The sequence below is a fragment of the Lissotriton vulgaris genome, chromosome 6 (assembly GCF_964263255.1).
Source record: "Lissotriton vulgaris chromosome 6, aLisVul1.2, whole genome shotgun sequence".
Classification (NCBI taxonomy): Eukaryota; Metazoa; Chordata; class Amphibia; order Caudata; family Salamandridae; genus Lissotriton; species Lissotriton vulgaris.
In genome coordinates this window covers 1,778,032,293-1,778,046,053 of record NC_141694.1, presented here as the reverse complement: position 1 = coordinate 1,778,046,053, position 13,761 = coordinate 1,778,032,293, and positions in this window count along the sequence as shown.

The window sequence follows — 13,761 nt, the reverse complement described above, 5'->3', positions numbered from 1 at the left end:
CTTCCTGCCTTGTTCAGCATTACCGCTGTCGGGCTCAGCAAATACTCGGCCTGAAACCTCCCTACGTGCCTCGTCCCCGGGGCCTCCCAATTCCCGGTGGTGGAACTTTTACTCTCTGGCTGAGTTGATGGGACTTTCAATGTGTTTCAGTGACTTTCCTGGAGACCGACGACGTCCATTTTGTGACTGTGTCCCTCCCCCTCCCCCACTTCGGCCATCTTGTCTCTTTGTCCCCGAAGGGATGGACTTTGCGTGTGGGGAGGGGATGGGGGATCGCCCACGGTCGGGCCAGGGCTAGGCGGTTTCTACTATTGTGAGGGTATGCCGGCGGGCGGGGACTAGTCTGGAATTGTTTCTTCTGGTTTGCTTTTTGCACACATTTAGCACTGCCATTTTAACATGCCGGTCCTATTCTGTTACTGATAGTTGGGGTAGAGGATGTCTTCGCAACCGGTGGTACAGATAGTTTGTGGTATTGATCTCTCCTGCCTTCCGATCGACAAGTGGGGACCCAGGCTTGTCTACATCCTGCAAATGTTGATTGTGATGTGTGTGACGTTCTTTCCCTTTATGGACAAAAGTGCGGGGTCATGCTGTTCCTCTTTTGTAGTTGGGAGGGCGGTTCTGTGCGGTATGGGGGGTCCGGGGGCACATTCTTCCGACTCTCACCTGAAGCAATGTTTTTCCGCATTTAATGCTGTGTATGTAGTATGGTAAATGGGTGAGATTAGGACTTTTAAAATTGCTCAGTGATGCATGATGTGATGCCTTTCCCCCACTGCTTTTGCATTATCACCTATTTCTGAGTTGTCGTATACTGTGTGGGGATAGTATTTTTGGCTGGGGGGCTGGGAACATTCGGAATTGCTCCTCCTCCCGCTTCACTTGTATTTTGTGAGAGTTGTAGATTAGGATGGCCTTTTCTCACTCTCTATATATAAGAGCCAATTTTTCTTTATTTTTTCTTCTTTTCTTTTTTTTTCCTTTTCTTTTCTTTCTTCTCTTGGACTGCATTTCGGGTTCGTTAAAGGGCGACAGGCACATTGTCGGGGGGGGTAGGCCGTAGCCTCCGCGTTGGTGTAGGGTGGGGGGGTAAATTTTATTTTTCTTATTTAGTTTCTATGGGCCTTTTTCTCAAATTTCTGCGCTTTCTTCTCCTATTTTCTGTTCTGGGTCTGTGATAGGGGTTAGTAGAGAGTGGGTGGCGCGGGGGGTGGCGCAGGCATGACTTCAGTTGTTCAGTTTGTTTCTCTACTGTATTGCCACTCTGACGAGATGCTCAACCCAAATGTTGCTACTACTTATGCTGCCTACTCATGTTGGGATTTACTGTACGGACTCAGCTCTCCTTGCACCTATTCTTCATTGATTTCTCTGGATCGGAAAAAACTTTAAAATGTAACCTTCAGCGCTCTTTTTCCTTGACGGCATGACTTTACCAGTGTAACTGTTGTTACGTGATGCTATGCCACCTGATGCCGCTAGGGGACCGTATTGCTAGCACTTGTGCTCAATGTAACGTGGCCGGCCTGGTGGTTGTAGGCCCGTATTTGTTTCCTTTCATGTGCACAATAAAGGTTTTCAAAAATTTAAAAAAAAAAAAAAAATGGCCCTGTAACAAAAACGGCCCCCAGGGGCCCAAAACCGGCCCCCAACCCGTGCGGTGCACGGGGGGATTGCCCGGTGCCCGCTATGGCCAGTCCGGCCCTGTTTCTCAGTTCCAAATTCAGTAGCTCTGACCATAGTGCAACATCCTCTCCCCCACTGAACACCATACTGCCCCACTGAGAGAAACTTGCACTGCACTGACCCGCTATAAACAACTGGATGTTACGCAATAAACAAGAGTAATATGCTGCCTAAAAAAAATAACAACATACTATAAAAAGCAAACTCTCATAGGGAATGCAAGATTAAGTCAAGCATGTGAAATGTAAGCAGGAACAACATGGTTACCTTTTTCCTTTTACACTCATTATTCAGAAATTAGGGAGTGCTTTTGCCTAAAAAGTTAAGGCAATGACTAAAGGGCCCGGAAAGGACCTGTTTCAGTGTCCATTTTTATATCCTTACAAAACATAGGCAGTGTGGTTTAAAAAGACCACATTTGTGAACACACAGCCGCTGTACACATTTTTTTCCAATTCACACATCAAGCAGGTATTTCAGTACCTCAAGGAAAGGTGGACATTCCCACCAAGGGAAAACAATGTTGTTCAAAGAGAGGAGAAAACAAAGGTAGCGCTTCTCTGTCAAACACTGTAAAGTGGCTCTAATGTGTTTAAGTGTGAAAAAATACCTACCTTGCAACCAGTCTGCTGGCTGACGGCTGCAGCGGGGCCCCTAGAGCACAGGGTCCCCACCGCACCGCGGGGGCTGCGGGGGCCTGGGATACGCCCCTGCCCAGAGTTCCCAAAAGGAAAATGAGAAACAATAGCGGTAAGTATACATTAATAAATACTTATTTTCCTATCTGTCACCACACCCTTAGGTGAATCCTTAACCACATCGCTGCTTGCAAGTTTCTCCTCCTGTGCTGGACCACAATTAAAATGGGTGTGGTCATGACGAGCTCAGCTCGTCATGAGCACACGAGCACTGTGCTGCATGACGAGCTGAGCTCGTCATGAGCATGGAAGGGGTTAAGACTGGGAAAAAAAGGGTTGGTATTTGTGGGAGTGTTTTGTGCCTAGGGAGAACCATTTGCTTCTCAGCCCTATTCAAGCAGACATTATCTCCCCCCCTCTTACAGAGTACGAATCTCTCACCAGGTTAACCTCACCTGGTTTTAGGGTACAGGCTTGTGTCCCCTTTGTTCTCTACCCAAATATTAGTGGTGGTGTTATCAAAGGCTACTTTAATTCAAAGCCCTGTGTGGTTTAGGTGAGGGAAATTAGCTTGTCAACAAGAGTCCTTGCTTCCAAAATCTCAGTTACAGTACTTTTAAAAACGAGTGAGTGCTCGTTCCGCTATTGCCCTACCCTCACCGTGACCAGTCCTTCCACCCTTCCAACCTCGATAACCACCCCACCCTTCCCTTAGTAACTCACATGCTACACTGCAACTCTCCTGAGTTGCAGTGGCTCTTCAGTGTCCTCCTGGGGTGTCCACCACTCTTGGCACTAAGAGTCAGGAAGCTCTTCCAGGTCGGCGGCATCCTCCGACTCGTCAACTGCACTGAATGGCGTCCAGCTTTGCTGCTCTTTGTTGTATCAGTTTTTTCTTTCCTCATTTTGCTCTCTGGTCTACCTATGCCGATACCTTTTTCGACTTCTCCTTTGTTGCGGAATTGACTCTGGTTGATGGTGACTCCACCTCTCTGCCCAAAGACACAATAGTCCTTTGTTAGTGCGGTTGAGTTTTTCCTTGGTCTAATCCTATCTTTATTTTCTCTACAGGTGTTCCGGTGGTTCCTGCAGTTGGCTGTCGGGATAAACACACAGTAAGTAGAGGGAGTTGGGCGGGTTTCCTCACATCCCTCTTTCCTAACTTTCTTACTAGAAAGAAACAGGTCATGGGGATATCTAGATAATACAATCTGCATTTGCCTTGTCTGTTCATTTCCTGTGCAAGACCTGAAAGTGAAATGGCTCTAAGGCTAGGACAAGCATAGTAACCTTTCATTATTGCCCATGCTGCAAGCCATCCATTCAAGTGGGACATTGTAAAGTATACTCCAGAGATATGAGTATGTTCAAGGTACTTTATTAGCAATTCTGCATCTCATCTTAGCAGTCCAGCATCTTCAAATCATCTCCCAACTGTCCCCACATAGAATTCCCATGCCCTGTTAATTCTAACTTCAACACAGTGATATAGGATACATTCCAAACATGGAATGTATCAACACCACACCCTCCCCTCCTGTGTATGATAATGATACAACATTGAACAACTATATACAATATATTTACAATATACAATAAAACTATGACAGCACATACTCTCGGCTTGTGAGGAGTATGAATGACTCTTCCCATTCTTTCCAATCTTCTAGAACCCATTTCTGCTTGTTCTTGTACTTCTGCAGACCTCTCTATGGTTCCTAGCTCACCAAGTGTTTCTTCTAGCTCCACTCCATCCTCAATCTCAATCTCATCCTCCCACAAGCAATCATCAATTATGGTTGTAGCTCCCCCAACATCTTCCTTCTGTGCTTTTTCAATATTCTTACACTTGGCTATAAGACTCATATGCCATACACGATCGTCACTCAATCTTGCAGAATGTTTTAAACACTCTACCACCTTAAGTGGTTTAGAAAACACACTTTCTCCTTTAGCTACTTTTCCCCATTTTTTTGTTTTTACCCAATCTCCCACATTTGGATCTTCCATCTTTGTCACATTCTTTGTATCAAAATTATTTTTATACACTTGTTGTGCCTTAATAATGTTCTCTTTTACTTTCTCTGGTGACCATTCAATATGTTTAGTGCTATCCATCCATCTATGTTATCTTTAGTGAGTGGTTCTTTTCCCCTCGTTAGAACAAATGGACTGAGACCTGTAAGAGATGGTGTTAAACGATAGCCCCACAGCATTATTTTTATCACAACTTCCCAATTCTTTCTATTTTCACAAGCAATTTGAATAGTACCTGTTAGACCTAGGGATTTCCTAGCCAACACGTGGGTAGTATGGCGCAGAGGGGAAGACTATTTCCAAAGGCTTAGTGTGCTAAGCTTGCATAAAACCTCTCAGGAACTCAGCGCCCATCCATTCCAAAAATGACACTACACCTTGTTAGGAAAATAAGGTTCGTACTTTATAAAAATAGACTCTGTTTTCTTTGGTTTGATAGCTCTCTTGTTACATTAGTACATCACCTTTCAAATGAATGCAGTTTTTATCACTTATTACATTTCATTACATTACACGTTTCAGTATCAGTTTACATGACCCTCCTTTTTCTTAGAGAAATCAATACATTTCAGTTGCATACAGAAAGATTATTGAGTTAGAAGATTCCCAAGAAGGAACCAGAGTATACTTCACCCCCGCTGCTTCAGGTTCAGATCACTTTTAACATTCACTGTACACAATACGTCACAAGGGTTGGCACGGCTGTTCCACTAGGAAAGAATAGGCACATTAACATCACATTTCACTTTGGCCCCAGTGACATCACCCCTGCTGACACTCATACAGCTTAGTAGGTTCTGCTTATACTGTTACCTCAGACCATGGTCGGTACCTACACTTTCCCTAATGTTAGAGATTGTGCCTATCTCTCCTCACCTCCTTGATTTCTATTCCACAGCCCCCCACGAGTTCCACTCTATCCTCTCACTCTCCTCGTGTTTGTAAGATTTGGTCCTTTACTGGCTTATTCGTATTGTGGCAGTCAAGTTCAGGGGAATACTCTGGCCGGCTTCTAGTTCATACGGGAATCGCCTGTCACCCTTTCAAGCACCGCTCCTCCAAGAACTGATTCCAGCCTTCACACCCGCAATGCCCCAGCTTACTTTTGACACTGCCGGAGTTCGTTGGCCTGTGCGAAACAGTCTCGGGAACCGCCTCACCTCAGGGGTCAGGGGGCCGGCATGGGACGCTTCTCCACAGCGACCGGGTCAAGGGCGGGACGTCCACCGATGGTGTTGACAGGGCGCGTCACAACTCCTCCCGATCTCCTCACCAGTGCGAGCGCTGTTCCTCCCTCTGCGTAGGTCCGCCTTCACCGCTGACGTTGAGGACGGCTCCGGAAGCTCTTCCTTCGCCCCGCCTTGGTTGCTGTTGGTCCGTCGTCTGCTCCGACGGCTCCGCAGAACAGCTACAACCCGGGATCACCAAAGCCGCCTCACAGAACTCCCCACAGGTTAGCTGGATCTCCGCCCCGCAGTTGCCACGGACACTGCTGCTCTCTTCTCATGGTGAGTGTGCCTTGACAATGCGGCGATTACGTCTCCTGCTCACTTAACCTCTTTACTGAGGTGCCGGGACCACAGGGTAACGAGGGAGAATAGTAGCGAGAGTGTCCCTGGGGTGTATGAACCCCCGCTAAGGTCAAAGTACACCAAGGGAATTTCCGGTGCCTTTGAGGTGAAAGTCCAGGTGCGAAGATGATACTCACACTCAGTGGGGTTTGGTCGGATCCAAGGGGGTCACATCCAAGTAGAACACAGTCGGCCACAGGTCAATTGCGCCCCTACTGGTGCAAAGCTCTCCTCTGTAATTCGCCTCTCTCCACACTGGTCACTGCTACCTCTCTGGTCACAGGCTTACACAAAATGGCCACCTGAGTACTGGCCTTTTATAGGCTGACCCCAGTCCACTGGAACCTGCCAGATGGTTCCAGAACCTTCCTCATGCAACTCAATAGGTCAGCTTGGTGGTGATGACCGTTATGACAGTTGGTGGACTCCATTTTATGTTTCTTGGATCTCACTAAATTTTCATGAGGATGACTAGGCCTCAAGGGAAAGGCAAAACGTCCTACTCAAGGAACACCTAGCCCCTCAGTCAATGCTGACAACCAAAAATCTGGGTGGACATGAAAAAAAAAAGAATAATAACACTCAGAGGCCAAAGGGGACAAAATAAATCATAATTGTGAGAGGACCCTCAAAAGCAGACAGGTCTAACAGTGCCCTTAATACCACAATTAAATCGCTCAACTGCACCGTTCCCTGAGGGATGATACACTGATGTCTTTGCGTGTACTATACCATTTCTTTAAAAAAATTGTTCCACTTTCAACGCCGTAAAATGTGTGCCATTGTCACTTATTATCCTTTTTGGCAATCCTTCTTTTAAAAACACATCACTTAAAAATGTAATTACTGTATCTGCATCAGCTTTCTCAACAATTTCCAACTCAACCCATTTACTAAAATAGTCTATTGCCGTAAGTTCTTTCAACTTCTTTCTTCCTTTTTTTTCAATTCCGCCACACGCTTTCTTTCACGTTTATCCTGGCTCGCACTCGGCTCACCTTGGTAATGGAGTTTCTTCTTTCTTTTTACTCTTAAGCTCCCTTTTCCCTTTTCATTCACTTCTCATTTCTTGCATGTGTTCATGCAGAGCTACTCCCCGTTGCCAACTTGTAAAGTATACTCCAGAGATATGAGTATGTTCAATGTACTTTATTAGCAACTGTGCATCTCATCTTAGCAGTCCAGCATCTTCAAATTATCTCCCAACTGTCCCCACATAGAATTCCCATGCCCCGTTAATTGTATCTTCTACACAGTGATGTAGGATACATTCCATTCCACAGGCATGATCAGTGAAGAGGGTAAACTCTCAGCGTTCTAGAAAGTAACGTCATGTTTCTATGGCCCATTTGATGGCTAGGGCTTTTTTCCCACCATTGCGTAGTTCTTTTCTCTGGGGTACAGTGTCCTGCCGATATACTCATTGGGGCGTTCCTCTCCCTTACCATCAATCTGGCTCCCGGACACCTTTCGACTGAATCCGTTTGTAAGATGACAGGTTTAGCGTAATCAGGGCTGATAATTACTGGCTTAGAGGTGATGGTCTGTTTCAGATTATGGAAGGCCTTCAGGTCCTCTGAGGAAAGTTATCGCAGCATTGACTGTGCTTGTGGATATCTTTAGCAAACCCATCAAGGCTACTGCTATCTGTGAGAAGCAGGGAATATACTTTCTATAATACTCTTGAGACCTAAAAAGGCACAGAGGCCTCTCTTGTTTCTGAGTAAGGAAACATTGGAGATGACCATTCCTTTATCTACTTAGGGTCATATGTGACCTTCCTCCAGAGGAAACCCTAAGTATTTGACTTTTTGGGCTGCTAGGTGACTCTTGGCAGGGATGATTTTGAACCCGCTTGTTTCCAGAGGATGGAAACAGTCTGTAGATGTTCCAAATGTTGGTCTCATGATGAACTGTATATAATAATGTCATCTGTGTACGCAGCTGAATATTGTTCATGTGGTTTAAGTATAGTGTTCATCTTGCACTGGAAAGTTGCTGGGGCCCCATGAAGACTGAAAGGCAATACAGTGAAGTTATATAACCTTCCTGTAGTAGAAAACCAGGTCTTTTCTTTGTCTTGTTCTCTAAGGGCTACTTGACAGTACCCCCTACAGAGATCCAGAGTGCTAATGTATTGAGCTTCTCTCAATCTCTCCCCCATTTTATCTACTCTTGGAAGTGGGTATGTGTCAAATTGTGAAATCTTATTCACCTCTCTAAAGTCGATGCAAGACCTTACAGACCCGTCGGGTTTTGGGACTAAGACAATTGGGGAATTCAATTCACTGTTTGAAGGTTCAATAATGCCAGTTTGTAGCATTTGCTTTACTTCCTGTTCTATGGTATCTCTTCTCGCCTCAGTTATGTGATATGGTCCCAACTGTACCTTTTTACATGGTGAAATAAGGATGGGTCTTCCAATAGGGCAGTTTTACCAAGTGTCAGGGAAAACACATTCTGAAGGGGTTGAAGCCGCTGGGTTAGCTCTTTCTTAAGGGAAGCTGGAAGATCTGGATCCATGCTCTGCATAAACAATAGAGGTTTTTTCTTAAGCAGCCCTACTAGCACAGGGCCTTCCTATTCCAGGAGATTAATGTGATAAATCAGGGACTTTTTTTGTTGCGATCTAACTCTATATGATAGGTGACAGGAGCCCCCTTCTCTGTGACCTCATAGGGGCCCCCCATTGTCCTAATAGTTTGTGAGCAGAAGAAGCCATCATTAATAGGGTGGGATTCCCTAGGTGGAAGGACCTTTCCTTTCTTTTTTATTGTGCTGTTTCTTTTGCAATCTTGCGCCTGTTCTATATTGGATTTGCCTATGCTGTGGATTTGGCCCAAATGGGGTTTTAGGGTGGTTACGTACTCCAGTTGGGGTTTAGCTCCATCTTTCTCCTTCTCCCACTGCAGCCATGTCCAAAAGAGAGCAGGGCTGGTTACCATAAAGAAGCTTGAATGGGGAAAATATCATACTTTTTTGTTCTTTAAACCGGATGGCAAACAAGGCAAGGGGCAGCATATCTTCTCATTTCAGTGTTTCCAAATCTAGCAAGTTTTTTAGGGGACTCTTTAAGGTTGTGTTATAGAGCTTGACAAGTCCATCTGTTTGTGGGGGATGTGCTGCAGTACGGATTTGATTGATTCTCAGCTGTTGGCAGACCTACCTCATGAGTTTAGAAACAAATGGGGTCCCTTGATCCGTTAATAGTTCCCTTGGGAATACTACTCTTGAGAAGATGTTAATCATAGCTTTGGCTATGTTTGTGCTATTGGGTTGTGTTAGGGTCACTTGGGTGGTGGGGCCAAAAGGGCGAGGGTAAGGGAAAAAAAACATAACAAAAAAGGACTTAACTGGCTACGGCCAGCCGCCACCTCCTCTCTGCCCTCTTCATCTTCTTCCTGTCCTGTCCTGCAGGAAGCACCTAGGCTCCCCTAAGCGAATCAGGACGCTGCTGTTACAATGACAGCAGCATTGCGATTGGTCTGCCAGGAACTAGGAGGCTGTGCATGTTTCCTACCAAGCTGTGCATTACAACCTGGTAGGGAATGTGCAAAGACTGTTTATACCTGCTTTTGCTAGGCATACGTTTTTGGCGGGAGTTCGGCCAGGGTACCCTAGTTGATTGGGTTTAGTATCAAAACCTTGGGGTGATTGAGCTGATCCACCCCCAGAAACCCTCCATTGACACGTAGGAGCACAAAGTGGATTTTATGTTGTGAAAGGGCTCCTTTCCAGCCCAAAATACCTTCTGGGATGGAAAATAAATTCACCTTCCCCCATAGTGGGCACCAGCAACCACAGATAAGAGTAGAGGTGAGGAGAGGGGGACCTAGCCCGGTGAACTGGCAGCTGGTACCAGGACTCTTGGGGAGGCTCTCCACCCCCCCCCCCCATAGTACTTCCAGCTTGCAGCGCAACTCCCTCTGTCCTCCACACCCAGCATCGGCTCCTGCCGGCATCGCTGCACCAGGGGTGAACATAGTTGTTTTTGTATGCCCTTCGAGGGTCAAGGCCTGGTAACTACTATGGGGCAGATTTACAAGCCCCATATGCCACATTTGCGCTGCCGTTGCGTCACTTTTGTGACGCAGCAACGGCGCAAAGCCAGCGCCATGCTGCAGGGTATTTACAACGTGACGCATCTAGGGAGATGGGTCAGGTCGTTCCGGCGCAGTTGGGGGGGGAGGGGCGTTACGGCGCAGGAACACCTCCTAAAAGTGGCTGAGTGAAATCCTCAAGATTTCACTCTGTCACTTTTACGGCTGTACTGCGTCAAAACCCTGCGCCTACTTGAAGCAGGCGTAAGGATTGATGCCATATGTTAGGCATAGGGGCACCCCGAGCCTTGCTGGAGCTGCGTCGCGCTTGCGACGCGACTCCAGCAATGCTGCGTCACGCATCTATCTATTCTTGCCCCATGGAGCGCCACATTGTAAATGCGATACAAAAGGGGATGATGGGCAGAGTGTTTGAGCAAATCAAACACTCACCCCCAGTCAACTGATCTGGGTTTAATCCATCACCATTCTTTAGCTCACTCAGCCACCCCAGTTCAGACATGGCCATATGCAAATCCGTCTGACCCTGTGCCTCATGGGAACAGTCCAGCCCGAACTGCCAAGCCATGTCTTCCCTGGACCGGAAACAAGCATCCTGGGACCGGTTTCGGATTCATAATCCTCATCAGCCAGGCTATCTTGAATCCAGTGGCCAAGTGAGCAAGGGACTCACGTCTGAGCATACCCTGCCAACTTAGGGCGAACAAAGCAATACAAAAGGGGATGAAGGACGGAGCGTTTGAGCAAATCAAACACTCACCCCCAGTCAACTGATCTGGGTTTAATCCATCACCATTCTTTAGCTCACTCAGCCACCCCAGTTCAGACATGGCCATATGCAAATCAGTCTGACCCTGTGCCTCATGGGAACAGTCCAGCCTGAACTGCCAAGCCATGTCTTCCCTGGACCGGAAACAAGCATCCTGGGACCAGTTTCGGATTCATAATCCTCATCAGCCAGGCTATCTTGAATCTAGTGGCCAAGTGAGCAAGGGACTCACGTCTGAGCATACCCTGCCAACTTAGGGCGAACAAAGCGATACAAAAGGGGATGATGGACGGAGCGTTTGAGCAAATCAAACACTCACCCCCAGTCAACTGATCTGAGTTTAATCCATCACCATTCTTTAGCTCACTCAGCCACCCCAGTTCAGACATGGCCATATGCAAATCAGTCTGACCCTGTGCCTCATGGGAACAGTCCAGCCCGAACTGCCAAGCCATGTCTTCCCTGGACCGGAAACAAGCATTCTGGGACCGGTTTCGGATTCATAATCCTCATCAGCCAGGCTATCTTGAATCCGGTGGGCAAGTGAGCAAGGGACTCACGTCTGAGCATACCCTGCCAACTTAGGGCGAACAAAGCGATACAAAAGGGGATGATGGACGGAGCGTTTGAGCAAATCAAACACTCACCCCCAGTCAACTGATCTGGCTTTAATCCATCACCATTAGTTAGCTCACTAAGCCACCCCAGTTCAGACATGGCCATATGCAAATCAGTCTGACCCTGTGCCTCATGGGAACAGTCCAGCCCGAACTGAAAAGCCATGTCTTCCCTGGACCGGAAACAAGCATCCTGGGACCGGTTTCGGATTCATAATCCTCATCAGCCAGGCTATCTTGAATCCGGTGGCCAAGTGAGCAAGGAACGCAGGTCTGAGCATACCCTGCCAACTTAGGGCGAACAAAGCGATACAAAAGGGGATGATGGAGCGTTTAAGCAAATCAAACACTCACCCCCAGTCAACTGATCTGGGTTTAATCCATCACCATTCTTTAGCTCACTCAGCCACCCCAGTTCAGACATGGCCATATGCAAATCAGTCTGACCCTGTGCCTCATGGGAACAGTCCGGCCCGAACTGCCATTGTAAATGCGGCGCATCCATGGTGGCGCAAGAGGTGTCTGCCGTGACACAAAATAACTGGCGCATCCCTGCTGATATGCAGGGATGCACCAGTTATTGTAAATCTGCCCCTCAGCATGGACGGCAAACCCTGCCATCTGTGTGGGGGTGAGCCACGGCGCCTATTGCAGCTGCAGCTGGGGACAGACTACTGGTCCATAACCCACTGCTCTATCTTACCACCTGGGCTACTTAAGTGAAGCTGCATTCTCGCAGCGTGGGGCTGCTCCTGCTCACTGTGGTGTTGTGTGGCGAGAACACAGGCCTAGCCACAAGGCACGCAAATTCGGACGGGACGCACAGAGTTTAGGTGGTGGTCAGAAAACTGAATCATGCCTGGAGCCCCGGGATTTTTATTAACTCCTAGTACGCTGAAGTGGCATACGACAGTTCAGCCCATTGCCATCATGTGCATGGGGTCCCAACTAATCTCTCCCCTACGCAATTGGGAGAGATGGGCTCGCCCACAATTCAACAACACTGCAATGACATCACTGTTCCAGGGGTGAACTTTGTCTTTTTTGGCTGCCCTTGGAGGGCCAACGCCTGATAACTACTCACTAGGAATGCCAGGACTTACCATCTGTGTGGGGGTGAACCCCGGAGCGTGTCAGCACTGCCGCTGGGGACAGACTACAGGTCCCATAACCCCCTGTTCTATCCAACCACCTGGGCTCGTGCCACAGGGGAAGGTGTGTTTGCCCACTGGGTCAGACTTACAAATATTGATCTCTTGTAGGGGGTCCTGATCCAGAGGGATGCTGCTCTCCCCCCTATCTTGGACCTGGTTAGTTGCACATAGATTAAGCAATTATCCTCACCCCGAATACTTGCATTCCTTTTCAAGACTGTACGGGCCTTTGAGGGATATATCCTGGGGGCTGTTATAGGGGTGTTTGACTTTGTTGTTTATTCTTGTCTTTGAGGATTTGTTATTTTTTTTCCCAGGGCTGAGTGGAGTGGGAGTTTTGAGGGGTGACCTAAGGGTTTATAAACATGGGTTAGAGGAAAGCACCACCTGTTAAGGCACAATCCCCGACGATTGCCCCTTGTGTTTCCACCATTGATGGTTTTTTAACCCCTCCGCTGCGCTGAACATTCTGCCCCAGTTCGGAATGTTCTATTAAGCGGGCGGGCTGCGACGTTCAGCGGACGTGCGCAGCACTACCAAGGTAGTGCACGGGACGTCCGCTGAACGTGCGCCGCACTTAAGGGGTTAAATCAGGCTGTGGTGGTGGTATCGAAAGAAATAGGTATCCTCTTGTAGTTTGCCCCTCCCCGGAGTCTAGTGTACTGAATGAATCACACAATTCGACATGCCAGGGTAGAGGCCAGGAGGTGAATGAGGGGGATCATATTCATCATCAGAGCCCTATTTCCATGTAGGGTGACCAACAGGCATGGGCGCAAATTCAGGATGGTGAGTGTAAAAATTTAGGACAAAAGGTCAAAATTCAGGACAGAAGGTCAAAATTCAGGACAAAACGTTTGAACAAAAGGTAAGTTTTATAGACACATCAGAGGAGATCGCACAATAATATATAAGTAAATAGACAACCAACATAAGTGCAAGTCAAAATGAGTTTATATTAGGTATTAGGTAAACATTGTTATTTTTAATGCCAAAAGCTCCAACTTGTACAAATGTGTGACCGATTACATATGCTTCTTTTTTTAAAGTAACTGGACAATGTTACTTCCATCTAATGCGTAACTTCTTTTTTTCTTTTTCCTTGCCTTCAAGCCCACACATGCCTTAATTTCCTAGTCTGCCCCATTGTCATTCTGTGTGCCACAATCAGCCGGCAGACAGACGAACAATGGGTCCATCACAGTCTGTGAGAGATTGGGGAGGG